Source organism: Canis lupus, chromosome 1 (assembly GCF_011100685.1).
Source record: "Canis lupus familiaris isolate Mischka breed German Shepherd chromosome 1, alternate assembly UU_Cfam_GSD_1.0, whole genome shotgun sequence".
Lineage (NCBI taxonomy): Eukaryota > Metazoa > Chordata > Mammalia > Carnivora > Canidae > Canis > Canis lupus.
The window spans coordinates 71512694-71525482 of NC_049222.1; the positions used below are offsets into that span (position 1 = coordinate 71512694).

Here is a 12789-nt window from a genome sequence, read left to right on the forward strand (position 1 = left end):
ATCACAGTTGACTTAAGTGCTAACCTGAGACTTTCTGCTTATTTGTCTAATGGCTATAACTGACCACAGGACTTTTTATTGAGAAAGACCGAGAAGACTCATGTGACTATTTGAAATTTTCTTTCAAAGGTATGGATAAAAACTAGCTCTCAAAGTGAGTTTGAATGAACAGTGCTGCAGATAAATGAATTTCTATTCTAATTTCATCTCATGGGTTCTATTTCAACATCCATTAGGACTGAATAATAATAGAAATACTGCATATCAAAGTTAGTAAGAAATTAGTACTTAGTGTGTAAGAAAATGCTTATATTGAGAAAGAAGAAAAGCTGAATGATCTATGTTTCCAATGTAGGTTACAAAATAATAACTGGTCCTAAAGAAAATAGAAGAAAAATAATGAACATAAATTAATGAAAGAGTAATAAAAAAATACAATAGCAATAATAAAGTCAAAAGCTAACTCTGAAAAGAATAATAAAGTAGGCAAACCCCTGGTGAATGCATCAGGTAAAAGAATGAAAACATTAAGAATGAAAAATGGGGGCAGCCCGGGTGGCTCAGCGGTTTAGCACCACCTTCAGCCCAAGGCCTGATCCTGGAGACCTAGGATCGAGTCCCACATGAAGCTACTTACATGGAGCCTGCTTCTCCCTCTGCTTGTGTCTCTATCTTTCTCTCTCTCTGGGTCTCTCATGAATAGATAAATAAAATCTTTAAAAAAAAGAATGAAAAATGGGCAAAACTAAAGATAATTCAAAGATTAGAAAAATATGAGTGTACTCTAAGCAATGTCATGCCAAATTTTTAAATGTATATTCAAAAAGGAAAGGAAACTCTGAAATGGAATTATTAAGAAATAACTTGAGTCAGTAGTTGAAAATACCCCTCCAAGGAAAGACCAGATCCACATGGCTAGAAAGGCAAATTCTACCAAATATTCAAGGGAATAGATAAATTCAATATTATATAAACTCTTCCAGAGAATAGAAGAAAAACTCCCCAATTAATTTTATCAACTTAGTGAAATCGTAACAGCAAAAGCTAATAAGAACATGACAATTGACAACTACAAACCCACTGTAGTTATGTTGACTGACTGATGCAAAAATTCTAAATGAGGGATGCCTGGATGGCTCAGTGGTTGAGCATCTGCCTTTGGCTCAGAGCGTGATCCTGGGGTCCTGGGATCAAGTCCCACATCAGGCTCCCCACAGGGAGCCTGCTTCTCCCTCTGTCTGTGTCTCTGCCTCTCTCTGTGTATCTCATGAATAAATAAATAACATCTTTTTTAAAAATTCTAAATGAAATACTAGTGAGTCAAATCTATCTAACTTTAAGTAACAACAATAATAATGCATTATGATGAAGTTAATTTAAGTTTATCTCAGGAATGCAAGTATAGTTTCAAATTGGAAAATCCAGTAGTGTAATTGATTAACAGAATAAAGGAGAAAAATTCTAAGATCATATCAAGAGATGAAAAAATCATTTTACAATATTCACCCAAATTATTAGCAAGATAGCAATAGAATAAACTTCCTCAACTTAATAGAGATCTATTCCAAACCTGTAAGAAACACTATACTTAATGGCAAAAAGGTACACACACTCCTTTTAAAACCATGAACACAAAGATATCGCTAATCATCACATCTGTTTAATGTTGATCCTAGTCATTTCAACAATAAAAGGAAACTAGATATAAATTGCAAGATATTGGAAAGGAAGAATCAAAACTTCTATTATTTAAGACAAAATTCTGAGTAGATGGTGGAGTAGGAAGCACCAGGAATCTGTCTCCCCACCTAGGCAATAGCTGAACTTGCAGAATCTGTCTAATGTAGCTATTTTGGAACTGCAGAGTTTGTTGAAGGCTTGCTACTTCCAGGGGAAGACTCAGTTGGTGAGTTGTGGGTAATTTTGGTCAATTTCAGAGGGTAGCCCAGTAGCAGCAACCTATCCACCACCTCAGCCACTAACTGGTAGTTGTGCATGTGTTCCTCAAGCTGCTTGCACAAAGCTGTAAGAACTAGAGTGGACAAAAAGAATCTGTGTTCTGATTGATGATTACTGCTTCCAATCACAGAAGCACAAAGAGGAAGCAGCCATTGTTGCACCTACCCTCCTTGTTGCAAGCCTCTCCCTCTCTGGCTGAAGTGATAGCCAAGGTATTTAAAGGGTCAACCATCCTTTTTCCCCTGCTTCATTTTTTCTCTTTTGGGAGCCAGACATTAAAGAGTAGGATGTTCAAAAACAACTGCAGAAATGGAGAAAATTGGAAAGTGACCACACATACCCAGGGAAAGGTTCTATAGGCAGTTATATAATAATAGTTGGAAACTTCAACACCCCATTCACAATAATGGATAGAACAATCAGACAGAAGATAAGTAAGGACTTAATACAATAAACCAACTAGATGTAGCAGACACGAAGAACTCTGTCCAACAACAACAACATATACACTCATCTCGAGTGCATATGGGATGTTTTCCAGGATGGACCACATGTTAGGCCACAAATTCTCAAAAGATTAAAAAGATGGATATCATATAAAGTATGATACAAAGTATCTTCTCTGACCAAAATAGAATGAAGTTAGAAACTGGTAACAAAAACAAAACTGGAAAATTCACAAAATGGTGGAAATTAAACAATATACTTTTGAACAACCAATGGATCAAAAAAGAAATAATAAGGAAAATTAGAAAATCCTTAGATGATAATAAAAACAAAATACACAATGTACCAAAACTTACGGAATGCTTCAAAGCCAGTGCTAAGCAGGAAATTTATAGCTATAAATGCTTACGTTAAAAAATAAATCTCAACAACTTTACAACTTATAGAACTAGAAATAAGAAAAAACTAAACCCAAAACTAGCAACAACAACAACAACAACAAAAGGAAATAAAACTTAGAGTGGAAGTACACAAAAAAGAAAATTAAAAAAATAGAGAAAATGAAAACAACAAAAAAATTAGCCTCTTCAAAAGACCAATAAAATTGACAAACTGTTAGCTAAATGAACTAAAAAAAAAGAAAATTCAGTAAAATCAGAAATGAAAGTGGTGACAATACTACCAATTCTACAGAAATAAAAAAGATTATAAGAGAGTACTATGATATGTATGCCAAAAATTGGATTAAACTACATGAAATGAACAAATTCCTAAAAACACAGAACTTACTCAGACTAAATCATGAAGAAATTGAAAATCTGAACCGACCTTTAATCAGTAAAGAGATTGAAGCAGTAATCAAAATCTCCCAACAGAGGAAAGTCCTGGACCTGATGGTTTCACTGGTGAATTCTGTCAAACATTTAAAGAAGTACTAATACCAATTCTTCTCAAATTTTTCTAAAAAACTGAAGAGGAAGGAACACTTCCTAACTCTATGGGGCCAGCATAACTTTAATACCAAAGCCAAATAGTCACTATAAGAAAAGAAAACTATAGGCGAAATCCCTATAAATGTTAGTGCAGAAATCCTCAACAAGATACTAGCAAACAGGATTCAGCAGCATATTAAAAGGATTATATATGACTAAGTGGAATTTACTCCTGGAATGCAAGGATGATTCAATACATAAAATTTGATCTGTGTAATACTCCCCCATGAACAACATGAAGAAAAAAAACACATGATAATCTCAATTGATGCAGAAAAAGCATTTGACAACATTCAACAGCCTTTCGTGATTAGAAAGAACAGCCAGTAAATTAGGGATAGAAGGAAACTACTTCAACATACTAAAACCCTTTCATGGAAAATCCTCGGTATATATCATAATGGTGAAAGACTGAATACTTTTCCTCTATCAGGAACAAGGAAAGTATGCTCACTCTCAGCACTTCCATTCAAGATAGTACTGGAAGTTTTAACCAGAGCAATTAAGCAAGAAAAAGACGTAAAAGGAATCCAAAAGGAAAAGGAAGAAGTAAAATTATTTGTTTGCAAGTGATAGGCCCTTATATATAAGAAACCCTTAAACACCACCAAAAAAAAAAAAAAAAAAAAAAAAGGCTGCTAGAACTAATAAGTGAATTCAGCAAAATAGCAGGATACAAAGTCAATATAAAAAATTACTTGTATTTTTATACACATGAACAATCTACAAAGTAAATTACAAAACATTTTTTAAGATTGTATTTATTTATTTTACAGAGCACAGCAGGGGGAGCAGGAGGGAGAGGGAGAAACAGCCTTCCTGGTGAGGAAGGAGCCCAATGTGGGGCTCAATCCCCGCAGACACTTAAATAACTGAGCCACGCAGGCACCCCAAAAAATATTTCTATTTACAATACCATCAGAAAGTACAAAATATTTAGGAATTAACCAAGGAGATGATAGACTATACACTGAAAACTATAAAACATTTCTGAAAGAAATTAAGACAAACAAATGGAAACACTGCCCATGTTCATGGTTTAGAAGACTTAATATTGTTAAGATGAAATAGTACCCAAAGTGATACACAGATTGAATTATAATCTTTATCAAAATATCAATGGTTTTTTTTTTGTTTGCAGAAATAGAAAACCCGTCCCAAAATTCATATAGAATTTCAAGGTACCCATAATAGCCAAATAATCTTGAAAAGAAGAACAAAGCTGGAAGGCTCACACTTCCTGATTTCAAAACTTACTACAAATCTACAATAATCATAACAGTGTTACTGTCAAAACAGACATGTAGATCAATGGAATAGAATTCAAAGTCAATAAATGAACCCTCACATATGATGGTCAAATGATTTTCAACAAGGATGCCAAGACTATTCAATAGGAAAAGGACAATCTTTTCAACAAATGGTGCTAGGAAAACTAGATATCCACATGCAAAAAATGAAGTTGAACCTTTACCTAATACCATATATAAAAATTCACTCAAGGGGCACCTGGGTGGCTCAATTGGTTAAGCATTTGCCTTCAGTTCAGGTCATGATCCCAGGGTCCTGAGATGGAGTCCCGCATCTGGCTCCCTGCTCAGTGGGGAGTCAGCTTCTCCCTTTGCCCCTCCCCCTGCTTGTGCACTCTCTCTCTCTCTCTCTCTGCCAAACAAATCAAATATTAAAAAAAATAAAAATTCACTCAAAATGGATTCAGGACATAAATGTAGAACTTAATAAAACTCTTAGAAAAAAACAATAAAATTTCCACAACATTGGATTTGTCCATAATTTCTTGGATATGACACCAAAAGCACAAATAACAAAAGAAAAAAGAGACAAATTGGACTTCATGAAAATTTTGTGCATCAGAAGACTATTCACAGAGTAAAAAGACAACTCAGAGAATGGGAGAAAATATTTACAAATCATATATCTGATAAGAGATTAATATCCAGAATACATAGAGAATTTATAAAAATCAAAAGCAAAAAATAAACTGATTTAAAAAGGACAAAGGACTTGAATAGACATTTCTCCAAAGAAGATACACAGATGGCCATAAAAAGTACATAAAAAGATGCTCAAAATCTTTAATCATTAGGGAAATGTAAATCATACCCATTGTAATTGTTCATTAACAAAAAATAGCAATTGTTGGAGAGGATGGGAGTCCTCTGGTGGGAGTGTAAAATTGTATAGCCACTGTAGAAGACACTGTGACAGTGCCTCAAAAAATTAAAAAAATAGAATTACCACATGATCCAGTATTTCTGCTTCTAGGAATATACCCCAAAGAATTGAGAACATGGTCTCAAAGACATTTTTACACAGATGTTTATAGGCATTATGGACAAGCTAAAATGTGAAAGCAACCCAAGTGTCCATTGATCAACAAATGGATAAGCAAAACATGGTATATACATACAATGGAATATTATTCCACCTTAAAAAAGAAGGAAATTCTGCAACATTCTACAGCATTGATGAAGCTTGAGGACATTGAGTTGAGTGACATAAGCCATTTACAAAAAGTCAAATATTATATGGTTCCACTAATATAAGGTATTTAGTGTAGTCAAAATCATAAAGATAGAAAGTGTAACAGTGCTGTTCAGGGGCTGGGGGAGGGAAGAATGGGGAGTAATAGTTTAGTAGGTATAGACTTCAGTATTATAAGATGATAAGAGTCATGGAGATGGTTGGTGGTGATGGTTGTACAACAATATGATTGTATTTAATGCCACTGAACAGTGCACTTAAAAACAGTTAATATGGGGATCCCTGGGTGGCACAGCAGTTTGGCACCTGCCTTTGGCCCAGGGCATGATCCTGGAGACCCGGGATCAAGTCCCATGTTGGGCTCCCGGAGCCTGCTTCTCCCTCTGCCTGTGTCTCTGCCTCTCTCTCTCTTTCTCTCTATGTCTATCATGAATAAATAAATAAAATCTTAAAGAAAAACAGTTAATATGGTAAATTTTATGTTACATGTATTTCATCACAATAAGAAAAAGAAAAAAAACTGCTGTTATTTACAAACAATATGAACATTTACATGAAAAAGAGAATATGAAGATATAATTTTAGAATAAAAGAGTTAAACAAGGTTTGTGGGAACAAGTGCAATTTATAAAAATCAACTGTATTCCTATACACTAAAAATACAAGCTAGAAAACATAATTTTTAAAGTTACTATTTATAGTAGCAACCAAAAATATATGAGAACAACTAATAATTATCTTTTAAAATGCCTGCAAGATATTTATAGAGGGTATATTAAAATTTTATTGGAAATCTACATAAATGAAGAGATATACTATGTCCACAGTATGAAAATTTAATACGATAAAAATGTTAGCTCTCCCTCAATGCAATTCCCTTTCAAGTTACTGCAAAAATTTTTCCCCTTGTCAAAGGAACTACAAAGCAGATGTGTAGGGGCACCTGGGTGGCACAGTCGTTTAAGCATCTGTCTGACTCTTGATTTTGTTTCAGGTCATGATCTCAGGGTCATGAGATCAAACTCCATGTGGGGTTCCACACTCAGTAGGTAGTCTGCTTCTCTCTCTCTCTCTCTTTCTCTCTCTCCCTCTGCCCCTCCCCCACTTATACTCACTCTCCGTCTCTCTCTCAAATAAATAAATAAAGGGGAAATGTAAAGTGCCAAGAGTAAGATGATTTTGATAAAATATCAAGGAAATGAGGAACTGTTCAATAAATAACTTCAATATTGGAACAATTGATTTTTCACAGGGAAGGGAAATGGACTTGAATTTTTTTAAAAAATATTTTTTTTATTTATTCATGAGAGACACAGAGAGAGGCAGAGACATAGGCAGAGGGAGAAGCAGACTCCTTGCAGAGAGCCTGATGCAGAACTCGATCCCAGGACCACAGGATCACACCCCGAGCTGAAAGCAGACTTCCAACCACTGAACCACCCAGGCGTCCCTGGACTTGAATTTTTATCTAATGCTACATAAAAAGTCAAATTCGAAGTAAGTGGAAAACCAAGTGTTATATTCAAAACTTTAAAAATTTTTAGAAAGTTTTAAGTTTAGAAATAAAGACAAAAAAACACCAACCCAACAGATTATTTTTCACATAATCAAAATTTCTAGTCAGCCTGGTATAGCTATCAAATACCAAATGAGTGGAGGAGTAATAAAAAGATAAGGAAGTAGTATAATTATACCACCTGTAGCTCTGCATACAGGCAAGTGCCTTACAAGTCATGCATTTATGTGACTATATTTTATTGTTTAAAGGTCAAATATTGCAGGTTAATGATGCATATATGGTTATGTCTGAAGTACTTCTTTTAGCATACTTTTATTTAATGTAAGATTTTAACAATGATCAAATAAAAGAGCTATGAACATGAAATGCTTATAAAAGACCTTTATCATAAACAAGTAACTTATTATGAAAACAATCAGCATAAAACCGTAGTATCTATACAAGAACGTGCTACTCACATTTTAAGTTAGCATGATAGGAATGACATAGTTGCTTAAAACTAGAATGTATAAAAAAAAACTAGAATGTATATAAACAGTTAATATTGCTTTAATTAAATACATCAAATACAGAATTAATTGCATGACATTTTAAATGCCAAAACTAACTTTTAAAAACTAAATTAAAAATTGAATACAATTTCAGATAAAATATTGAAAACAATACTTGGACTATCTCCTTTCACTCATTTACCTAAAAGTGTGGCAGCATAGAAAATTAGCTGATAGAAGTACCATAAGAAAAACTTTTTGCCAACTACAAAAATACTAATGAAGATGTCTTTTTCCAAGGAATTAAGTAAACTCTAAAACTCCATTACATTTCATAGTAGAATCTTTTTACCCCAAAGATTCCAGTTAAAGGAATGGGAATTACATTTGAATAACATCTAGAAAATGCAAAAAATGTACCTTTACTTTCACTAGGCAGGATAGAAATATTAAATATCTGGCTTACATTAAAAATTGTAGGTTGAAAATGTTTCCAGGGCAGCCCCGGTGGCGCAGCGGTTTAGCGCCGCCTGCAGCCCAGGGCGTGATCCTGGAGACAGGGGATCGAGTCCCACGTCGGGCTCCTGCATGGAGCCTGCTTCTCCCTCTGCGTGTGTCTCTGTCTCTGTCTCTCTCTCTCTCTCTCATGAATAAATGAATAAGAATCTTAAAAAAAAAAAAAAAAAAAAAAAAAGGAAAAGGTTTCCAGTCTTTACCCTAGGGTGAAAAATGTTTTCAGATTACATGATTTGTAGGGTCCATTTCAAGTCTAAAATTCAATGTAATTTCTATAAAAGATAACTTTTCCGTAAGTTGTTGTAGACCACATCACTTAATTTGTGACTTTACCTGGATTTTCATTAATTAAATTCTTTAAACAAAGCAACTGTTTCAAAAGAGAATTTATATACATAGTTTAAAATGTTAAAACTCACATCTTTAAAAGTATGCCTATGTACTTTATAAAGATGGTTGCCAACGTTTTACTTTTCAAATGTTCCCGAAGGGAGTGATATCTTAGGAACCATGAAACAATAGTAAAAGGGAATGCTGTGGTCATTACAGGATGTGCAGACTTGAATGGGAGTTTATGTGGAAAGCAAATATAATATTGTGCTTCCTTCATAAGTGTCATTTTAACATTGCCCTATATTCATCAATGCATTTGAATGAGATGGCATGATCTGGGAATTGACACTGTTTGGTTAATAAAAAATTAACTCTAGGAACTAATTAAAACAGGGAAATATGAAAAGCATGTAAAAGTTAAATGAGTTTATTTTTAAAATGGATACTATTTTTGTTAATATAAAGCAACTCTTTCAGGGGAACTGCTGTCTCCAATTTATGCATAGATTATTTGACAGGCTGGTTGAAATATTCCATACCACTTTTGCACAGTAGAAATGCAAACTCAAAGAATTCATATTTCCAAGACTGTTAGCACCTTCTCAAATTTCAAGAATTTATTCAATTTCTATAGAAAAACATGACCTTTATTTTTCTTACTGTTAGTTATTTATATAGTTCATTCTACAGATTCTTAGTATCTAACAATCTGCAATAATTGTGTCATCCAAAGCATTTTTTAAAGGTCTTCTTGCATTTATCATTGTCACAATAATGCCTCTTGTGGCTGTGAATTATCATAAGTCTTTCCATATTCACAATCATGACAAGATCTCTTTTTTTTCCCCTGTCAACCTTTTTATTACTTTTCTTCAAGAAAGATTATAGCAGTTCCTAAATCTGTGACAATTTGCATATTTGTTAAAGTTGGATATTATTGCTATTTTTCTTTAAGATTTTTTATTTGTTTATTCATGAGAGACACAGAGAGAGAGGCAGAGACATAGGCAGAGGGAGAAGCAGGCTTCTCGAGGGGAGCCCGATGTGGAACTCGATCCTGGGACTCCGGGACTATGCCCTGAGCCGAAGGTAGACACTCAATTACTGAGCCACCCAGGCATCCCAACTGCTATTATTTTAGATGGTACTTAGAAGAAGCAGAGAATATAATGGTGGGTTCATATGTTATTGTTTATTATTAGAAAAAATATATATGACTAAGCAAAATAAGCCTAGAAACAAAACAAAGGTGATTTAAGCAAAGAAAGCCCCCATTTTCTCTTCCACTTTAAAAAAACTTAGCATTCATTCATATGCATGGATATTCTTTTTTTGTTTGAGATATAATTGACATATAATGATCTATTGGCATCAGGTGTACAACATATGACTCAATATTTGTATATATTGTGAAATGACAACCACAGTATGGTTAACATCTGCCATCATACAAAATTTTTTCTTGTGATGAAAGTTTTTTAAGATCTACCCTTTTAGCAACTTTCAAATATGCAATATGGTATTATTAACTATGATCACCGTGGTGTATATTACATCCTAAGTGGATATTCTTGAAGGAAAAAAAGAAAATTACCACTTCTTTCCACCTTTTAGAATTTTATTTTATTTTTTCTTAAAGATTTTATTTTATTTATTTTTTTAATAAATTTGCTTTTTATTGGTGTTCAATTTACCAACATACAGAATAACACCCAGTGCTCATCCCGTCAAGTGCCCCCCTCAGTGCCCGTCACCCATTAACCCCCACCCCCCACCCTCCTCCCCTTCCACCACCCATAGTTCGTTTCCCAGAGTTAGGAGTCTTTATGTTCTGTCTCCCTTTCTGATATTTCCCACACATTTCTTCTCCCTTCCCTTATATTCCTTTTCACTATTATTTATATTCCCCAAATGAATGAGACCATATAATGTTTGTCCTTCTCTGATTGACTTACTTCACTCAGCATAATACCCTCCCATTCCATCCACGTTGAAGCAAATGGTGGGTATTTGTCATTTCTAATGGCTGAGTAATATTCCATTGTATACATAAACCACATCTTCTTTATCCATTCATCTTTCGATGCACACCGAGGCTCCTTCCACAGTTTGGCTATTGTGGACATTGCTGTTATAAACATTGGGGTGCAGGTGTCCCGGCATTTCATTGCATCTGTATCTTTGGGGTAAACCCCCAACAGTGCAATTGCTGGGTCGTAGGGCAGGTCTATTTTTAACTCTTTGAGGAATCTCCACACAGTTTTCCAGAGTGGCTGCACCAGTTCACATTCCCACCAACAGTGTAAGAGGGTTCCCTTTTCTCCGCATCCTCTCCAACATTTGTGGTTTCCTGCCTTGTTAATTTTCCCCATTCTCACTGGTGTGAGGTGGTATCTCATGGTGGTTTTGATGTGTATTTCCCTGAAGGCAAGTGATGCAGAGCATTTTCTCATGTGCATGTTGGCCATGTCTATGTCTTCCTCTGTGAGATTTCTCTTCATGTCTTTTGCCCATTTCATGATTGGATTGTTTGTTTCTTTGGTGTTGAGTTTAAGAAGTTCTTTATAGATCTTGGAAACTAGCCCTTTATCTGATACATCATTTGCAAATATCTTCTCCCATTCTGTAGGTTGTCTTTTAGTTTTGTTGACTGTATCCTTTGCTGTGCAAAAGCTTAGAATTTTAATTATTATATAGTGATACATATTACTGGTCTAAAGGAGTATAGTACAAATCTTGTTATCTACATTATTTAAAACAGATCATCCCACCAACCTGGTCACAGTTAAGTAGAGGAGAAAGGTCTGTAGACCAACTATAATATGATAAATGATGATAAATGACATGTACAAAGGCTTGCTGCATTTTTCTAATGAAGCTAATATCTTTCAGGCTCTAGATATAAATATATAAACCAATAATAATTTGCATGATTCTTTTCCTATGTATTTTTTATATCATATATAATCCAAAAGCCATTTTAATGGACTCAGTTTTATTTTAAATTCCATTAAACACCAATTTCGCTTCTGCCATAAAAATTATCTAGCTATTGGAGCATGTTGGTGGCTCAGTCAGTTGAGCACCCAACTCTTGATTTCAGCTCAGCTCATGATCTTCAGGGTGAGAAGATCACGCCAGGCTGCACATTTACTGTGGGGTCTGCTTATACCTCTCATTCTGTTCCTCCCCCCACTCATGCTCTCTCTCTCTCTCTCTCTCTCAAATAAATAAAAAAATAATAATAATCTTTTTTAAAATGTCCTTAGCTATTGAGAGAAATGACAGGAAATATTAATAAGTTTTATAGAATCTTAGAAAAGTTGGCAGTCCCCTTAGTGTCTATTTATTTAGTCATTCATCTATTTAGAACACCTAGCATATGTCAGAAGCCTTGATAGGCACTGAAGATACACTCATGAACCAGAAAGCCATGGTCCCTGCCCTTATAAAACTCAAAGTCAGTAACTTCTCCAAAATGGTTAACTAAAAAGAAGATCAAATAGACTCCCACACAGTTAACTAAAACAGATTGTTATTATTGGAATAATTTTTATACTCAGTCCCATTATAGTAAAATTTAAGAATATCAAAATAAAGAAACAACTTCCAGAGATAGGTAGCAGATCACCTGCATATGAGTAGATAATGTTCATTTTAGACACTTCAAAAACTTCTGCAAGAGGACAAGTGTATATATATATATATATATATATAGTACTGAAGGGGAGAAAAATCTCCAAAACTAGTACTTTGCACATTTATTCAGACTGTAATTTAAAGAAGGGAGTGCAAAAACAAACAAAAATCTCTACCATTTAAGGCCTCAGAAACTTTGCTACACAAACACGCTCTTTAAAAAAGAAACAAGCAATTCAAGCACAATAATAGTAGGAGACTTTAGTGCACCATTTACAATAATGGATAGAATAACTAGATGGAAGATCAATAAGGAAAGAGTACACTTGAACCACATTGTGGACAAAATGGACCTAACAAATGTATACAGAAGCCTCCTTCCAGAAACAGC

At 34.4% G+C, this 12789-nt stretch overlaps 1 protein-coding gene across 25 annotated transcripts in view; it reads left to right on the forward strand.

Annotated features, from left to right (window-relative positions):
• LOC111096340 overlaps positions 1–12789 on the forward strand; it is a 30045-nt gene that overhangs the window by 8174 nt on the left and 9082 nt on the right. For 11 of the 25 annotated variants that reach the window (XR_005353971.1, XR_005353968.1, XR_005353959.1 and 8 more), the window contains one exon: positions 7209–7397. The exons of 12 other annotated variants lie outside the window; for them this stretch is intronic. The gene's annotated coding sequence lies outside the window, so the exon portion shown is untranslated. Of the gene's footprint in view, positions 1–69; positions 401–7208; positions 7398–12789 lie in introns of those variants that run through there. 2 more of the 25 variants (XR_005353961.1, XM_038526853.1) reach the window with 2 other exon arrangements.